This window comes from Haliotis asinina, chromosome 8, assembly GCF_037392515.1.
Source record: "Haliotis asinina isolate JCU_RB_2024 chromosome 8, JCU_Hal_asi_v2, whole genome shotgun sequence".
Taxonomy (NCBI): Eukaryota; Metazoa; Mollusca; class Gastropoda; order Lepetellida; family Haliotidae; genus Haliotis; species Haliotis asinina.
This window is the reverse complement of record NC_090287.1, coordinates 56667422-56674448: the sequence shown is the minus strand read 5'-3', so window position 1 is coordinate 56674448 and position 7027 is coordinate 56667422.

The window sequence follows — 7027 nt, the reverse complement described above, 5'->3', positions numbered from 1 at the left end:
CCATCATGCAACACAGATCATGTCACAGATCAAGTGAGCTAATCTTAGAAACTGAACCTGTTTATAAATTGTTAATGTGTTATGAAAATATCATACTGCATATGAAATAAATCTGACTTTTATAATTGTAGTGTAGTTATATCAATACTTGTAGCTTTTGAATGCAATAATGTGTGTTGTTATAACACTTACCACATATCATTTTGCATTACATTTAGATGTGAGTATATATACAACTATAGGAGCAGTTATATGCTTTTATCTTGCAAACATGCATGGATGCAGTTTGGGGAAAAAGGAAGACAGATTTTATTTTCATTTAATGTCTTATTTTGGAAGCCTAGTACATTAAAAACGTCAATATTCAGCTTAGATGATACCAACATGAATGGTGATATTTATATAGATATTTTCGTCTGTGGTCACAAAAGCAGTATCACAGTCTGAATAACAATACACAATTTTATATACAGAGATAAAAGAGATTTATGTATATATGAGCCTAGCTACAATGACATGGATGCAAGTAAATAGGTACTAATGCTATTCCATATATTTGAATATATTGCCATACAGGCTGTATGGCTTCCAGTCTACAGCATTGTATGCACAAATAATGTGCTATTAATGTAATTTTACTGTAGATATTATAACAATAATGATAATAATTAGTAACTGGTTCAACTTTGCATTAGTTAAATATAAGCAGATCTGCAACCCATGAAGATCATGTCAGAAGTGATCTTTAGCAACCCATGCTTGTAATAAGACATGTATAATGCAATGAGATCGTCAGACTCGCTGACTTGGTTGACATATGTCATTATATCCCAGTTGCGTAGATCAATGCTCATGATTTTAATCACTGGATTGTCTAGTCCAGACGTGACTGCTGCCATAGAGCTGCCATAAACAAGTTGTTTATGAATAAAGTTTGGCCTTATCTCTCCAAGTTCAAGAAACGCTAATTACAAACACACCATAGTGTTTATGAAATTAATCTTTCCACAAGACTTCTTACAACACCTCCTAAATGAACCAGCCATAACAAGTAAATCCTGAATCTATGAAAAATTTTAAAATTTTATATGACTATTTTTTGATAGGAGAAACTTTTTGGTCCCTCATAAAGTTTCGTATCCTCTTGTACTCTGTCAGTCCCAGTTGTACTGGGGTGACATGAGAAGTCATACACAGCACTATCAGGAACCGATCTCAGGTCTTGGAAACACAGATCTCATGACTCACCATCTCCAAATAGCCCTGCCACATTCGATGGAAATCTACACTCAGCTGGAAAGGAAATAACTTGGGAGGTATATATCTGACAGAGTATTCATATAGATTCTTCAGTTTATCGTTTGTCTCACCTCTTCTTTATCTGATATCGATTTACTGATATCATGTCAGTGCTTTGGACTCTTTCTTCTTGGATTGTTTGAGTGAGTGAGTGAGTGAGTGAGTGAGTGAGTGAGTGAGTGAGTGAGTGAGTGAGGAAATGAATTATGGTTTTAAGATACTCTCACAATGATTCCAACAATATCACAGAAGGGGACATCTGAGACTCCACATATTTTACCCATGTGAGGAATCAAACCTAAGTCTTCAGCATTACAAACTTTGGACTAACAACTAGTCTCTGAAAAAAGTTCATAAGGATTGAGGCACCCCCTACCCACATTCATTTATGCATATGCCATTTAATATCATAACACATATACCATTAATTATGACAAGAAAATTTCACACAGTCTACCCACAGCCATGTCCAACTCCAGACTGCCATCACTGCCAGCTTGATGACCATGTCATGTAAGGCCCTGTGTTCTTCATACTGACAGGTGCTTGGATGTTTTGTGTTGTGTCACTTTCTGTAACATCCAAATATAGATTTCCTTCAGGATCTGTTACAAACAATATATTTTTAGCTGTAACTAAGATGGCTTAACCATGGTGTTTCATATCACATAGAAATGGAAACATATTTTTGTAAAGTAGAATTTAGATATGGCTTTAATGTCATCTTTCAGATACAGTAAGATCTGGACCCAAAATAGTGTTCTGCAAACACCTGGAATAATATTGATAGTGATTCATAAACACATAAAACACTGGGGTGATAGGACAGCTTAGAGGTAAAATCATTCACTCATCATGCCAAACACCTGTATTTGATTCCCCCATGGGTACGATGGGTGAAGGCCATTTGCCTGCTGTGATATTGCTGGAATATCGCTAAAAGCTGCATAAAGCCTAACTCACTCATGCAGTCACACAAAACATAAAAATCCTTAGAGAACTATAATGGATTCCGGGTTTAGCAGCGGCTTTTAGGGATGTGGAAAGTTTTTCATCATGTTTATGGACATGGTGTAATTGCATTGTAGTGTCAAAAGCTGTTAAAACACTGAAATGAAATATCTGTCATGAGACAGAGTTAGTGAGTTGAGTTTTGTTTTGTACCATGATCACACCTTCTATACCTTCTGCCTTGAAGAGGCATTTGTTTGCATGAGAAACCTACATCATGAAAAGATGACAAAATTAGCCTAATGTGTGTTGCTTCATGTGAAGTGATTTACTGGTCATGGTAGGATTGCATGAGTGAGTGAGTGAGGGAGTGAGTGGGGGTATTCAGTGAATGGATGGACGGATAGATGAATAAACTAATTTCAAAATTGAATTAAATTAATATAAAAAATGGTGTAAAATAATCCTAAACAGTGCTATTGCAGATTTCATCACAAAACAACAGCAAAATATCATTATCCATACAAACATCATAACAAGATCATTTTCGAATATCTGTTTTCATCCAGAATGGTTTAGACTGATTATTCCCAGATGTTAACAAAATATATTTTCATGCCCTGTGAAAAACATGTATTATAAAACAGCTAGCCTTTAACCACTTAATCAAAGGACAATGTTCACCAGGGAGATGTCCAACGTTATAGTTTCAGCCCAGTGACTCGAATCATCTACATATCCTGAACAGTAACTCCTGTGGGAGCTGTTGTTCTATTCCATCATGGACGTCACGCCATTACATCTCAGTCACAAACCAATAAGACCACAGTTAATTTATATCATCATGCAAACTCAATGTGGATGACAATCTCTGGAGATCTTATCAGACAATGAATGTCAGTGAAGTATTTGTCAACACTGTAAACATATACATTCGGTTATCTTGCTTCCTCCCAGGAGATTGACATGACTGACAGAAGCCCTTGATGGATTTCATTCACTTCACCATTGTATCAGATCATTAATACTAATATTTTATTGATTACTTCCTGAACAAGCAAAATCAACACTGGTAGGTGTCTATATTCAGGCCAGTGGCCTAGTAGTCTATGCAAGGTGCAAGAACATGAAAATCACAGACAAACATATCCTTACCCAACAGATTTAGAGTTCTTTAGATTCAGAGCTTAATCATTCATGATTTAAGCAGTTTTCATGTTTTCATGAAAATCAAGGATCTCATCCTAACGATACTATTGTATGAACGCACAATCCCAAATATATCATGTCGTACCGACTATTATAGCTTACAGATTAGAGTTCTTTAGATAGTTTTAATAATTCATGATCAAAGCAAGTTTGAAGTTATCATGTAAGTCAAGGAAATGTTTGTCCTAACTCTACTATTATAACTCACAGAGTTCTTTAGATTCATGGCTTAATAATTCATAGTCTAAGTAGATTTAAAGCTTTCATGAAAATCAAGGACAACTTGATTATGCCTTACAGAATATGAGATCTTTAGATCCTGAAGGGCCTGGGGCCATACCTAGCTGGCTCTGTGGTCTGATGAGTGTTCAGACCCACCTTCATTTAAACACTGCATAATTAAAAGTGACTAGACTGTCTCAACAATCATACAAAAACTGCCAAGTCATTTGCAGTTGTAAATATCATCCTTTCACACCACAGAATAAATGGACTCTATTATGTACCAAAACAGATTCTATCTGTCTGAAAAGTAAAAGAATCATGCTCGCAAAGTAACTTGACCTGCAGTTCCACTGGTCCTGAGTTTGATTCCCATATACATTCTAACTAAGATCAATGGACTGTCAGTACCATTATTATGTTTGAGGGCTTCACCAAGGAAGTAACAATCACCATCTTGTTGTCTTGGGGCTTTTAATCTGTGATGCTGTGACAGAACTCAACTACTCAACTACTCATATTGATTTATTGCTAGCTGAAATATTTTCAAAGTAGACTACAACCTAATTCAATCACAGGCTTACAAGCATTTCATCAGAGGAAGTGTGGAACAGAAATTAAATAAGGCAGTGGGTCTATTGGTTAAAGCTTTTTCACATCATACTGAAGCCCCAGGTTCAATTCCCCAAATGGGTACAATGTGTGAAGCCATTTCTGTTGTCCCTGCGGTGATATTGCTGGCATATTGCTAAAAGCAGTGTGAAACTAAAAACTCGGTCACCTAAAATTAAATTTTGAATTTTGAACTGTTTTGTATTCCTGGTAATCCTCATATCTTATCGCAAGTGATTGTTTATATTGATTGACAGATATCACTAATGGGAGGGAGTGAGTGAGAGAGTGAATTTAGTTTTACGCCTCACTCAGCAATATTCCAGCTACATGGAGACGGTCACTAATGGGAAGGGTGTACACAACAGTTTGTTTATTTTTAGTAAATATTTGTAAATATTTGAAGTTCTAGATATGAAACAAAATATATATCCTCAACAACTGACTCAGGATGAGTTTTTTAAGCTGCCTAGGGTCATGCAGTCTGACAATGTTTAAAAAAGATCTGTCTGAGTTTGAAGTGCCACCTGTTGGCTGATAGCTGAACTAATCTTGTCTGTAGCAGAATGTTCTTCACCAGGATCAACAATAAAAAACTGTTACCACCATGGGCTGTAAGTTTGATATTGGCTTAAATAACATCAGATATATCCTGTCTGTGTTTATCATAAATGGGTTATAACTTTTAAAGGTGTATCAGACTTCAAGTGTTACAATGGCCACATCCTGCAAATACTTGTGATATGTGATGAAACATTCAACGTATAGTGTGGAGAATGTGAGTTCAGTTTAACGATGCTTTCACAAGTATTTCAGTTGCTGGTATATCCCAACATCGCCTTACATAACATGGGAGACAGGGGTACAGTATGAACCTACAAACATCTTCAATGCGAGCTGTATGAACCACATGTACAGTATGAACCATTGCACAGTATGAACAATGGCACAGTATGAACCATTGTACAGTGTAATCCATTGTACAGTATGAACCACATGTACAGTATGAACCATTGCACAGTATGAACCATTGCACAGTATAAACCATTGTACAGTGTAATCCATTGTACAGTATAAACCATTGCACAGTATGAACCACTGCACAGTATAAACCATTGTACAGTGTAATCCATTGTACAGTATGAACCACATGTACAGTATGAACCATTGCACAGTATGAACCATTGCACAGTATAAACCATTGTACAGTGTAATCCATTGTACAGTATGAACCATTCTACAGTATGAAGCATTGTACAATATGAACCATTGCATAAAATGAACCATTGCACAGTATGAACCACATGTACAGTGTGAACCATTGTACAGTATGAACCACAAGTGCCGTATCTCCAGTTCTATTACTGTGTAGTACACATTGTACAACATCAACATATCAACGGTAATACCCTCATGTACAAAATGTTTAGCTTAAATAAAATATACTATGTGAACCTATAAACCATGTGTACAGTATGTACAAATGAACATGGATACATCATGAACCTACGTGTACTTTGATAACTACATAATCAAGGTAAGCAATCTGTATGGTTTTAACCATGCCTATATTATAAACCATATGTACAGATTACACCAAACGTACAGTAGAAACATAGTATAGAACAAACTCTCAAACCATGTGTACAGTATGAACGGCTGCGTTTGGTTTTCAGCAACCCATGCTTGTTGTGATTACAGGAGACTCAAGTGATCAGGTGGTCAGACTCGCTGACTTGGTCAACACGTCATGAATCCCAACTGTGTAGACTGATGCTCATGACGATCACAGGACTGCCTGGTACAGACTCGACTATTTACAAACTATGGCCATACAGTTGGGTTATTGTGTGTCATTAAACAAAAATAAAGAAAGAACATGCACAGACCCAACCACATGTACAGACTCAACCACGTGTACAGATCCAACCAGATGCACAGATCAAGCCAGTGGTATACAGGACATGATGTACAAATTGTCTCATTTAAAGCACCCAACAATAAGTCTTATATCTCACTCTGATTCCTACTTCTCAGTTTTTCTTCACCATGGTAACTTGAGACAGAGGCTTATGGGACAGGAATCCTTGATGTTCTCAGTATCTGCAGAAATGGGGAGAAGTGTCAGGCAGTAAAACACTGATTCTGTGATAAAAATAGTTGTATTTAATAGCTTTCTGTATGTAGGTAGATTGCTGTCTGGTAGCTGTGCTGTAGCTCACCTAGAGAAACAGTTTCAAGGCTGTACAGCCTAGTATGGATGTATAGTATTTCTATCATCTGAAGAAGCAAGTCTAGATAAGCAAACAGTAAAGACTTGAGAAATACAGAATTGTACCCACTGTCTCCATGGTCGGAACCTGATATGGCTAGCTGAGGACTTTTTAGAAATCATTTAAACTACACATTTTTACATTAGAGACTTGTGCAAGTTTAGGAAGGGGTTTCACATTTGCTGTACATCATGCCATGTATATCCTGCTGATGGCTGGTACTCAGAGACAACAGGTCCTGCAAGATGTTACTTCAAACAGATGCTGCACTTCAACAGAAAATAAAATGGTGCATAGGTAAAACTAAACGTCATGACATTCAGAATGTCTTTGATGGAGAATAAATAAGATACATAATATCTTAGCTTGAAGCCATACAATAGATACAACTACAGATGGTAGCTGATGACGCAAGGAAATAAATACTCCTTGATTCCAAAGTCAATTCTAACATAACTGTT